The 13,365-nt window shown below is 40.1% G+C and overlaps 1 protein-coding gene across 1 annotated transcript in view; it reads right to left on the minus strand.

Moving 5' to 3' along the window:
• The window catches only part of sorcs3a (sortilin related VPS10 domain containing receptor 3a), a 281,497-nt gene that overhangs the window by 266,334 nt on the left and 1,798 nt on the right, over positions 1-13,365 (minus strand). The gene's annotated exons all lie outside the window — the stretch shown is intronic.

Consider the following 13,365-nt stretch of genomic DNA (forward strand, 5'->3'; position numbering starts at 1 on the left):
GCCTAAACACAAGACAACCAACGAGGGTCGGTCCGTAACATCTAGGCTGCTGTTTTTCCTGTACTACAGCAACAAAACCGCCCAGAGGAGGAGAGCCTTCGACACAGTGAGAAAACAAGCATAACAGGACGCTGCATCTCTTTGAAAACGCAGCGGATGCTGAAAAGTTTATGTCTGCACTCGACCAGTCTCTGCGCGCAGCACCACACAGACCCAGCGCCCCCCACACTTCATCCACCATCACGTCTGCTGACCAAGAAATCCCATTGGACATTGTAACAGAATTAAACTGACCCGGACAGCGGAAGTGCAGACTTCTCCTACCAGGGTTTAATATGACCCTGAGCTAATTAAGTAGTTTTTTTGTTTTTTTTTATTTGACCACCGCCGACTATTGCAGTTATCTGATAATTTGGATATCACATTACTATAGGCCTGCTTAATTTTCATTTGCATTAACTTTATGGCATGTGTAGAAAAAAAAATCCTGTGTGTTCGCAGACCGTCTTTATTTCATAAACCTTTATCTTGCAATGTTTCTGATACCTTTACAGACTCGGACTAGAGACGTGTGTCATAGCTGAAAGTCACAGTTAGTAGAGTTTTTATTATTATTTATTTATTTTTCTTTCCAACCTAAAATGGAAACCTTTTATCTCTTGTGGATGGAATATTTTATTCTGTTTTTTATGTGTTTGTCTTCAACGCCCTGCTGTTTGTATGGAGTGTTATATCACATTGTATTAAAGTGAACAATACAAAAATATGTCTTGCATCGTTATATGGCCTAAATATCCATGATATTGATGAGTTTTTTAGTATGGTTTCTAATATTCTTCTAGACTTGTCAAACTATCAAGTAATAGTCGAGAGTGACTTTTATCAGGTGTGTGACATAAATTTGGACAAATCAATAAATGTTACTCTAATCCAAAGCCAGGAATTGTCTTGTGGCATTAACACATTTATTTCTGATTTGCATATTATTGACCCACGGCGTCTAACGTAACCCATCGACTAGGAATTATACCTTTTTTTACACCAGGCATAAGACACTCTCAAGAATTGATTATATATTTGTTTCTCCTCGCTTGAGCCATTGTATTAACACCACTGATATACTTCCTATCATAATATCAGACCCCGCCCCAGTGATGCATCATTTTCAGATGCTGCAGAGCTCCCATACTCATACATACAGGTGGCGTTTCAATACAACATTACTCCAGAATTCTAAGTTCTTGACACAACTGAAAAATAATCTTAAAACATTCCTGGAAATTAATTCTGAGCCAGCAACATCTCTCCAAACACTTTGGGAAACTACCAAATGGGGAGAATATAAGGGGAGAATCCACCTCATTTGCCTCACTTACAGGCATCCAAAAATCTCAGAATCACGCAGTTAGAAAGTGAAATACAGACACTAGAATCCGATCTGAAGCATCACTTCTCTGACCAGACCCACTCAACTCTCTTGGCTTAGAAATTTTAATTAAATAATTTGCTTAAGACTAAGGCTGAAATCATACTCCAACGTACTAGTGTCACATTTTACAACCAACGTGAAAGCTCAAGTAGACTTCTAGCTGTCAGGCTAAAACAAAATCAATCATTTTCTATCATTGGTGCAATTCAGACTCCACCAGGACCCGTTACCTTTAACTCAGATTAAATAAAAGATACCTTTGCATTGTTCTACTCTCATCTCTACACAGCCGTACACACTCCTGATCTGACTGCCCTTAAATCATATCTGTCAGAACTCAGTTTACCCTTGCTGACTATTGATGACACAGAATGCCTTGAGGTTCCACTGACTCTCTTAGAACTTAAAGAGGCTTTGAACTCGATGCAAAGGGCAAAATCGCCAGGCCTCTATGGCTTGCTGCCGGAGCTATTCCTTGAATTGTGGCATGTTATTGGGACACTCCTGTTGGATTATATTGAATATGCCCTAGACACAGGATCCTTTCATCACGACTAAAATCCATCACTTATATCAGTATTGCTTAAAAATGGAAACACCTCCTTTGAAGTGCGACAGCTACCGACCAATATCACTCATTACAACAGAACTAAAGCTTTTTGCCAAAATTTAAGCGAAAAGACTGAAGCTGCATGCGGTCAAGCTAATTCATCATGACCAAACAGGGCTTTTAAAGGGGAGACTTGCGTCAGGCAACATTAGACAGCTTCTCACATCATGCAAGCATCTGAGTCGGATGGCACTTGTCAAGGTTGCCCATTGTCTCCGCTGCTCTTTGCACTATCACTCGAACCGTTGGCTCAGACAATAAGACAACATCCCCAAATTTCACCGATCAGTATACATGGTACAAAACACAAGATTTCTCATTATGCGGATGATGTATTACTCTATTTCACTGATACTTCCATCTCTTTACCCAAAATACTACAAGTCTTTACCCGGTTTACTCAATTCTCTGATTGAAAATCAACTGGGGTGAATTTCTCCTCGTTCCTCTGAATGACTCAGTATAATACTTCAATATAACCAAATTATCTTATATATCGCGCACAAACTATGACAAATTCAAACTGGAAATTTCAGCCGATATCCAGAAGACGACTGGTCTTCTGCTCATATTGATATATATATTATATATATATATAATATATATATATAATATAATATATAATATATTATAGATAGATAGATAGATAGATAGATAAAGCTCTTAGTTGGGCGTTTGCTGATGTACCATGATTCCAGCCCTACAACTGCCCTGTCACATTTTAGTCATTTGATTCATTGTTGATGTCAAAAATATCAATGCAGGTTTATATTGTCCTTAAACCACTAGAAAACACAGTAGCCAAAAAAGTCTACTGTGGCTGTTTTATTTTCACTGTAGCCTGAAGGTATATGACAGACCAGGAATGAAACTGAGCACCATTGATTGTAAAGGCCCACTATCAGTCTCTCTATGACAGGACTGGGGCAGCACAGTGGCTACCTTCACTGAGAATTATTGAGATTTAGAAGGTTTAAGCTTCTACTTTGGGGCAGCAGAAGTACTAGGTGTCAAGTTCAGGATGACTACATGTATTTTTGTTCAATATGAAACAGCAATATGAATGAATATTCAAGAGGCTCTCTTCATTACAACTACAACAAAAAGGTGATAAAGCTCTACATTAAAAAAGAACAAGCCCTCGTTGATGCTGCCTTTTATGTGCTGCTCTCAGCATGACAAGCCACACTGCAGAAAATCACTGTGCTGTTGATGCAGGCAAAAAGAGGCTTGCAAGCTGGAGCAAGTAAAAAGTGTCAGACTAAGGGTATTTATTTAGTTACACGCCTGTTACCACTCATTACTCAACATTACTGCTTGTATTCAGGACAACCTAAACTCAAGACACAAAGAATAAAGCACGGGAACAAACAGAGGAAGTGGGAAAATGAGCGATGAGGTATGTGGGGCCACTTGTGGGATGACTTTATTACAGCAGCAAGAAAAACACACATTATTTAGCAGTCAAGGTGAATGTAAAGTAGAGGTTTTTATTTTCATTATGGGTTTGCAGTGTATGATTATGTCCATTTGCAAAATGTTTTTGCTACAAACAAATTACCCTCTGGGGAAATGAATAAAGACAGAACTTTTTGAGCTCGAGCTCTGATCCTTGCCTCTTGAGTTAAATTAGCCAAAGCAGACAACTCTTAATTCATTGTGCTTCATTTGGTTTTCATGTGTTAGTGGCAGCTCACAACCATTAGTGGAAACACACATTAACACACACAGTATGTGTAGACAAATGCATCACACCCTCACATTCACACATAGCACACATCTTGGCCATTGATCAGTACAAATGTGACAGCAAGAGACGAGTACAGTCTAATTTCCTGAATCTTGCAGTCAAACCTGGCAACAAAAAGCATTTGGACAAATGCATCCCCCATCATCTCTACAGATAGAAACACGCTGACCAGCAACAGAAAGCAACAGCCTTCATCTGTACATTAGCTAAACAAACTTGATTACAGGTGGCAACAGCTTGTTGTCTGTTAGATCAAGGTGCCAACTCTCAAACATTCTCGAAAGCAGTTATCAGCTGTACCAACATATGAGACAAATATTATTTGGCAGATACTTTCCCTGTGATTGTTAAAAAGAGTGAGCAGAAAAATGGAAACTCCTGTAGTATAATCAAACAGCAATGCTGCGATAAATGCTATTTCTGTTCTGTTTAGACAAAACAATCTACTCAACGTCCATTAATTTGCCTCTTCTTCTTCACCTTCTGGTTTTATTGTACAGTTTGCATCAGCAGGAAAAGAACAGTTGTCAAGAAACTTTCAGATATTCATACTTTATATTATTAGTGCAACTTGAGCATGAACAGGAGCATAGCGGAGAAATGCACATGAAGTCAGATCCTCTAGATTCCTTCTCAAGATCAGCAGCATTAAACAACTTAAATAAATCATCCACAGGCTTGTATAAGCAACCAAGAGAGACGGGGAAGGTCTAATTATTTACATCACGTCACATGTGGCCAATAGAAAAGTGATTACGGTAATACATGTGAAAATTGTTAGCCTATTTAAAATTTGAGCTTGACAACTTGACAACTGTTGTTAAAGTAAACAAAATATTAGGAACATCTTTCATCATAATGCAGTTTAATACACCAACACCACAAGCCTTAAAGTGTGCTATAAAATAAATCATCAGGCAACTTAAACCTTAAATACAAATATTGAAATAAGCTGGTATTAAGTACATTGCATTACATCATATACTTGTTTTAACATGTTAAAGCATGAGTGCATACCTTTATGAGTGTTTACCTGGGGCAGTGTTAGTGTCACCTCAATGCAGCGAATAACTAAAGGGAACATGAACAGGACCTTTACATTGGCCTATCATACTCTGTAGTTTACGGTATCTTTTTCTAAGCAGGATTCTGTGAAGGCACTGTACTTTCTGTTCCAGTGGAGGCTCCACGCTTGCAGGAAGCACCAATAAAAGTGCACAAGGATTAATAATTCATCGATATCCATGACCACTCACACTCTCTTTTATAAGGCAGACTCATATTAGTACCGTACCTGTCAAGCAGTTCAAACAACTCTTATTGCGTCATTAAAATTTTAAAAGCAGCTCAGCGTGGAGGCTGGGTAAATAAGAGACAATTACTGTGTTTGATAGAAATGTAATGCAGTCCCCTTTCAAAAGAAGTGAGCGCAGACCTTGGGGGGAGGAAAATGACTTATAGCTGGTTGAGGGATGATTTATTTAAAGGGCACTTTTCAAGCTGAGTTCCACGCCGCATACTATGGACAGTCAGGAGTTCAGTCACGTATGGTGGCTGCTTAAGTATTTTGGGCAGCTTGAGAGGGGTATTAACAGGAAATAGAAATCCAAAATCACGAGTGCCTATCTCCCACTGGTATCAGTGAAAGACACTTACACAATCTGTTTGGTAATGGGGGGATGTTTAAGCAGGTTATTATCATTAAAATCCAAATAGAAATAAAGAAGCAGACCTGATTGTAAAGTTAATGCAGCGTGGACCCATTTTACAGCCACTTTCAATCTCTCATAGATAAACCAGTAGATCACTTTAATTAGACAATGTGTTAATTGACTGCGGGTCCCGGGGTGAGATGTGTCAACACTAGTCTCCATCAATGACAACCTCCTCCAGGCACGACACCACTCACTCCGACAGAGAGTGAGACGTGATACTGAGAATGATTGAGGGTGTGTGTGTGTGTGTGTGCATGTTAGTGTCTGTCTGTTATTATTTTTTTACATGAACATGCAACTCCGTGTCTGCCTGTGTGCATGTGAACACGTATGTTTCCAGATCCCTACGACTTTGTGACCTAATGAATATACTGCATATTAATGTGTGGGAGGGACAGGGTCAGCTGAAGGAGGACAGGGAGAAAGAGAAAAAAGCAAATAGAGGGGGAGGCAGGGAGAGAGAAACACAGCATGCGGTCTTTCGCTTCACTGTGGTCTGACATTATTACGTGCTCATCGCCCGGCTGCTCTCCATGGCTTTCCTGTGTTTGGGAAATGGCAAATCACATCAACATTACAAAGTATCGCACTTGGCTCGGAAAAAAAGGTGCAGGAGGTCAAGATGCACTATGCCTCTGGGACTTGGAAGATTCAGACTGAAAGCTCGATATTCCTCAAGTCAATCTATAGGTGTTCAAACTGTGCCCAGCAAGAGGAAGACAATGGGAAGAAGCAGGCTAGGTGGTACCCAGCATTCTCTGGGTACCCCAGATAGGGAAAAGGCATTTAATAGAATAGAAATGAAACTAAATTAAATCTGACACTGGGGTGTACCAATGTAATTAACACACATATTCTCCACACTCTCCTCTTCTGACCCCACACTCTTTCTCGCACACATATAATGTCAGCACCCTTGTACTGCCGAACAGGATCAGTGGCCAAGCGTATGATTATACTCAACTCTCTGAAGTCGTAGCGAGGTGGCTTCCATCAGCGCCTCAGCCAATGTGGCAATCATACAGGAAACATAATGAGGCCATTAAGTTTGGCGAACGCAGCCTTAAAGCCTCTTGTCCAACCGGCTGGGTTTCAACTATGCACGTGCTCATACCTTCAAAGCTTTTAGCAGCTTGATGTGATCGGAGATCAGCAGCATGCTGCAGCAGCAGGTGCAATGCATCCTGATTGGATGGCTTTCTGAATGGCATCCTTAATGTGATAGCGTTTCTGTGCCGAGTGCTAAGGAGAGTTTTAACATTATGTGACACGTTTAAGTGCATCTGGTGACCTTTAACAGGAGTTATAAATTCAGTCTCAAATTGTGCTGAGCCAGTTAACTTTAGGTGAAAGAGAAGAGCTGGATTTTTTAATGCCGTATGTGTTAGTCTGATATTTTAAAAGGAGTCTGACAGATACTCATTCACACATTTTTTGCAAAGAGTGAGTGAAACAGGAAATGTTCTAAAATGATTTAACTGCACTGACACTGTAAACTTACTTGGAATTTATTAATTAGAAATGACCCCAAGCATCTTTTTCTGCATTCTAATTATTAATAATTATAATTAAATTATATTGTTATATGTTTTCATATGAGCGGATGTTGCACAACAAATACCACCAAAAAACACCAATACAAATCTATGTGTGATCGGCCAATATCTACCCGTAATATCAGACAACCAATATACTATATTTCACATTGTATACAGATTATAATGACAACATTTCTGATACATAAATTTCAGATGCACCAGTGCGATCAATGAAACTGTGTGGTTGCACTTTAAGTGATTTTTGGGTGCATGTGCTGCAGCAGTGCTGCCCTTCCCAGACAAAACCCATTGTTCGGCAAATGTTGGTTTTGATTCTGCAAGGCTGAAATTTCTGCTACATTTTAGGGAATCCAGGAAAGAAAATACAACCTACGAAACAAAATGTGACTAATCCTACACATTTTGAAAGCTTAGACATACAGTGTAAGCATCGGTGACGTAACATGCTTTCAAAACCACACTGCATAGAATCAAGAGGTCAAGAGAGAACCTCAGTCCAGCCGTGACTCTTCAGTTACTGCAGCCAAGAGTTTAAGCTTGGAGGCCAGTCAAAACGGATTCTCCATTCATGTTTTGTGGCACATGGCTTCTCGCCACAACATCATACTTTCACTGTAAAAGGCAAAGGATGGGAAACAAATTTGTAGACACCAATTAGAGGGGTGGGGGTGGGGGGGATCAGGGACAAAGAGAGATAAGGCCCGCTGGAAGGGCTTCATTATTTATGATATTCTCATTTTTATCCCCTCTTTCTTCTTTCAGAACAGAGGGCCACCAGGGTAGCGGGAGAGAGAAGAAAAGAAACAACTTTATAATGTATTACCATCAGTAATTTAGGCTGAGGGGTGAGATGGGTTGATGGAAAGTGTGCCGGAACAAGACCTGCCTCTACATCCTAAATCATACCCCCTCCCTGCAGAGACCACGGTTGGAAATGCTACACACGGCTCTGTCCTTGTTGCTGGTTCTCTGGCCTCTTTCTACACTATGGATGGTGCATGTAATGACCAAAACATGCAAATAGCAGCAAGTCGGGTAGATAAAGTATTCTACAACAACATTTTTTTGCAACAACATTTTTGCAGGATTTTGGACTCCTGTTTCGGAAGAATCCTGCAAAAATGTGAGTATTGTATTTGCTTTACATGCCTGAAATGTGAATGCTTCTGCTGCCTGACTTTTTTTCCCCTTCACATATTGCCCATAAGAGTTGGCATGTGTTCTCAAAAGGGATTTGGGAATTTCAAACACACACAGCTCTATTTATGACTTGCCAGATACGGCTGACCTGTCTCTGCATGTGTTCTCACTTTAAAGACTTTAAAGACCACTCGAGTCTAGCCTATACTCAAGCCGTCTTATGTTAATTTTTCCTCAAAGCTGACAACTCTTACAGACAGAACAGATGAAGGGACATCAAAGACGGCGCCGTGTGCCATAGTTGGTTAAAAAAACCTCTAAGAGTGTAAATATAATGTTGATCGGACGACAAGCCGATGCCCAGTCCAGAGCCACCGACTAAATATGCTGATGTTTACAGTCACAGTTTTGTTAGGGGAACAAATTCATCGTGATTATGCTGTCAGGAGGAAATCTCAAGGTTCCCTTAGAAGAGATGAATGTTTTAAGATCACAATATAAAAGCACGGCGTAAGCTATCCATTTTGTGCTCAAGCTGTCAGTCACAATGCCATTATGCTCATGTCTGCTGAGGTTGGGGGGATTACACAGCCTCAAAGATACTTCAGGAACGAACTTGTCACTTCGCTGTAGGGCTGCTTCATTGGAATTATGTCCATGAATATAATAAATGACAGTTTGTCTCAACATTGCTACCTCTACGTTCTTGGTTAATATCTAAGGTTAGGGCTTCGACATAACCTGTGTAAGCCTGAAGCACAGACATGACGACACATACAATGACAGACAGAGAGAGGTAGGGCAGCGGGGGCAGAGGCAGCAAGTTGGACAGGTACAGAGAAAAAGTGAGAGTGCATTAGCCTTGTGTACATGCCTCAAAGGACACACCATTCCCCTACAGGGAACCCACAGCAGCGTCAAAGGCTCCCAGAGGTAGTCACAGTACAAGACACAGCCAGCCAATCTGGCTGAAATAGGACTGGTAGAAAAAATCTCTAGACCAACGAGGTTGAGAATTTATGGTAGATGCCATAACCAATAAAAAATGTTTTTTAAAAACAGCGTACCAGTCAGCCTGCAGAGATTCATTAACATTTATATCTTGGCCATTTTGTCCAGAAAAATGAAATGGTGATCAGGTGGGAGTTCAGTATTTCGATTTGAGGTGAGTGGAACAGGGCACATGACTGCCACCATGCAATAAGTCTGTCAGTCATTCCAGTGACAGAAAGGGATGTCATTGCCTTCTAAAACTGACTAATATGAGCATTTTCTGAAGGATGGCTGGCTTGGCTGAGGAAAGGGAACGCTTGTGGCTATAGTTAAAAGGAGAATTCCTTGGTTGAGGTTGGGGAAAAATTGCGTACATGATGTAAACCAGGGGTCTTAAACTGCTGGCCCTGGGCCACGTTCATCAAAAATGCATCTACCGAGCAAAACAGCGGTTTGTAGACAGCGGATCAATTTTAAATATGTCTGGGAGTAGTTTTATTCAGTCTGTGGGAGTAATGGACAGGAAGGAGCTGTTTGATGAAGAGCTGCAGGTGACAGGATGCACACATCCAACGTATCAGAGAGGCAGCAACTCCTTTTCCCTCATTAATGTTATCAGGTTACCTGCTATGAGTTGAAATCAGACATATTGCCAAACAGGCGCTTTGACAACGAATCCTCTGCCATCATCTTGTCAATCAGCTCTCCTAACTCTCTCCCCGCTAAATGTTAAATATGACACCTGTCATGCTGCAACTCTGTTGCAGGCCCCAATAGAGCCTCTGGTCGTAACGTCTGTCGTTGGACTATTGATTTATTAAAAAGCAAAACCATGTGTGTATGTATGTACGTACAGTATGTATGTATATGTATACACAGTATATATATATATATATATATATATATATATATTTATTTACTTTTTTTTCTCCTTCTTCTCTCTCTCTCTCTCTCTCTCTTTCTAAAAAAAAAAAAAACCTTAAAAAAGCTAAACCAAGGTGGGGGCAAAAGATTTGCACTGTTAAAAAACAAATGTATAGATGTTACTCCTGTCTTCACATTTTTCTTGTTAAATATGAAGAAAATATGAGCTGAAATGCTCCCAGGTATCTGGCCAGAAATAAAGCACAACTATATTTCATGTGCTAGTTCAGTTCAAGGTTTCAGTAAGTTATTCAAGAGTAGGGAAAAAAGACTTGCACTAACTGTTAAAAACTAATAGTAAAAATATATACAAGCTGCTGTTTGCATTTTTGTATTGTTATGTTAATAATGGAAACAAAAACACATTTTTCAGAAATATTGCACCTTCTTGTAGTACTTAAACGCTGTAGTGGCCCTCCGACAAGATAACAGTACAGGCAGTGGCCCCGAGCTAATTTGAGTTTGAGACCCCTGGTGTTAACAAACCAATGTCAACTGTTGGCAGAAAACAGGATGCAAACAACACTGGAAAATATGCGGACAACAATTGTGGTCATGGTTCAAAAAAACGTCTTGGTCAAGCTGAGGGGACCAGTGTGCTCAAAGTTAAAAGAAACAGACACCGACTTAAGGCTAGCAGATGAGATACTGTCATCTCTAACCTTTACAAAGTAGTGTCCTCCAGTCTTCCACTGGTACCAGAGGTTGCTACTTGGTTAAGGTCAGAGAACAATCATGGTTATAGTTGAAAAAACTACTGGGTCATGGAAGAGTTGTTGTCAAGGACTTTATCGTTAAGGTTTGGGAAAGATTGTGGTCATGGTTAAAATAAACCAATGTTGACTGATAGTGATGGTTATTTTTAAAAGAAGAATTACATCAGGGGTTTTCCTTATTTTTTAGGCCAAAGACCCCTTAAGCTGGTAGAGAGACGGAGCAGGGACCCCCTACTACTTACAGTATATTGTATACAATTCTGTTGCATATTAAACTGGGTGTACAATAACATGTAGGGTGACTTATAGCGCCGTGTTTAAAAAAGTCAGCAGCACTTGTAGCATGGCTCCATGGCTACGTGTTAGGCACATTAGCCCCAGCTTCTGAGATTTGTTTCTGAGGTGTAGGGTATATCAGACTTACAAACCTTATAAAACAATTCATTGTGGTTCACAAGAATATCCACACACTTAGGATAATAATACAGATAACTGGCCAAATTTGTTTCAGTACTTCATATATGGTTAGGTGTCGCACAGAAATTTAGGGTACGGTTAGGTTACCTTTCTTGCTTTTTAATTAATCTTTGACAAAAAAATATGGGTTTGCAGGCTGCCTGTTGAAGACCCAGAAACTATTTAGGCTTCAGGAAATATTGTGGTCAGGGTGAAACGGAACCAATGTTGACTATTGAGACTGGATGGAAATAGGGGTGTCCAGTGTTATTGTATTCTTCCTTCTTAAGAAGTTTGCAGCATAATAACACAGTCACGCAAATTCTGCATCATGATTTGCATTATTTATATATTGTTTTGCATTTTTTGCTTTTATCGACGATAACTGAAAATGTTGAAACAGGCAGGAGACACTGTTCTACGGTGTAGGTCTTAACCACCAAATCATAAAGATGCTCCAGGTGCTTTGAAGTGTCAGCCTGTTCTCACTCCCAGTGAAATACAGCAGCCTGGTTAGTTGCTCTACTTTCCTTCCGGAGAATGGGGTTTGTGTCCCGTTTATGACCAAGAGCCAGGAGTGATTTTGTTTGAATGTATTTTACAAAAGAAAGTTAACGTACATATATGACATAACCTACGTCGCTTACATTAGTGAGGTACTGGTGTGATGTGGGTACATCACTGTCCCTGTGTTATATGACATATGTCACTTGCATAACTTACGTTACAAGACTGAATTTAGTTTATTTTAAAGAACAATCTTTTCCTAAGCCTAACCAAGTATTTTTATACCTAAACCTGAACAAAACGTGAACGTTTGTCAACGTTACGAACAGTCCAAAGGTAATAATTCTGTATGTCATAATATGCAAACTTTTTTTCAGCGAGCTTTATATGATATTATTGCCAACTTGACTGTGCTTCTTGTGCCAAACTGACACCAAAAGGGTAGGCAGAGCATCATAGTTTGAGGCTTAGGGCCACTGACCAAGCTGCCACATTTGAGGGCAGTCTCTGAAGTCCAGTCAGGTGAAAAATGAAATCCACAAAATGTTCACGGGGCAGTGAATATACAGGCAAGATCAAGATGGTCATTCTCTGACTTAACTACTACTGCAGTTCAGTTAGAGAACTTTAAGCTCAATCTCTTTGACCTACCACTCCATTCATCACCAGAACAAGCACCAGCGGCAAATGAAGATTAAGTGGCAGATCTCCTCTCTTGAGGATGCTCTTGAGGCCACGCCTGGCTTTCTCTTCTTTTTGCCACAGAAGAAGACTTCAAAAAAAGAGGCCTCGGTCTTCAAGATAATTGTTAAAGATTTAAAGCTGAAGGGTAGCGGTATTCAATAACCTCTTCACCCTCTCCATCCAGCACAAACTCATGCAGTCACACACACACATACACAACTACGCACACACACACAAACATGTTCCCCACACAGCGCCTCAGTCTTCACTGCCGGTTAAAAAACAAGTTCATGCACCGTGTCATAATCAGCTCAGACAAGACTGAATATGTGGGATTTTTTTTCAAATGGAATAAAGCGTGGGGAGCAGCCACAACAACAAATTAAGCCTGTGAAACCACAAAGAAGAGCCCATCGGCTCCATGTGAGCTTACACGGTTGTGTAAATGACTTTGATTCATTTTGTCTCATTATTCTCTTCCTATGAGGGTCCTCTTGTGCAAGAGGGGCCAGATTTTCAACCAATTCATAGCAGAATGGGCATGAATGTGGTCGGTGTCGTTTAAGAGACAAATTTGTGGAACTTTGAGAAGTATTTACGACGTGGTAAAGCACCAGGTTGCTCCTGTGTTTGAGGTTATGTTGTGACACTCAGAAGATGCATGTTGTCCTCTCCCACCCAGAGAGTAAGGCAACTTATTATTATTAAGGTTAATTTCATGATAGTAATAATAATTGGTTAATGTTGATGATGTATCTTCAACTCTTGACTATAATTGAGCATCTAGTATTGTTTTTGAATGTTGTTTCAGAAATTTGGTAAATAAATGTTTGAATGAAATTAAATTATTTTAAATGATATGTTGAGTGGTGAGAATAACAA

The sequence above is a fragment of the Pagrus pagrus genome (assembly GCF_965226575.1).
Source record: "Pagrus pagrus genome assembly, chromosome: 2".
Taxonomy (NCBI): domain Eukaryota; kingdom Metazoa; phylum Chordata; class Actinopteri; order Spariformes; family Sparidae; genus Pagrus; species Pagrus pagrus.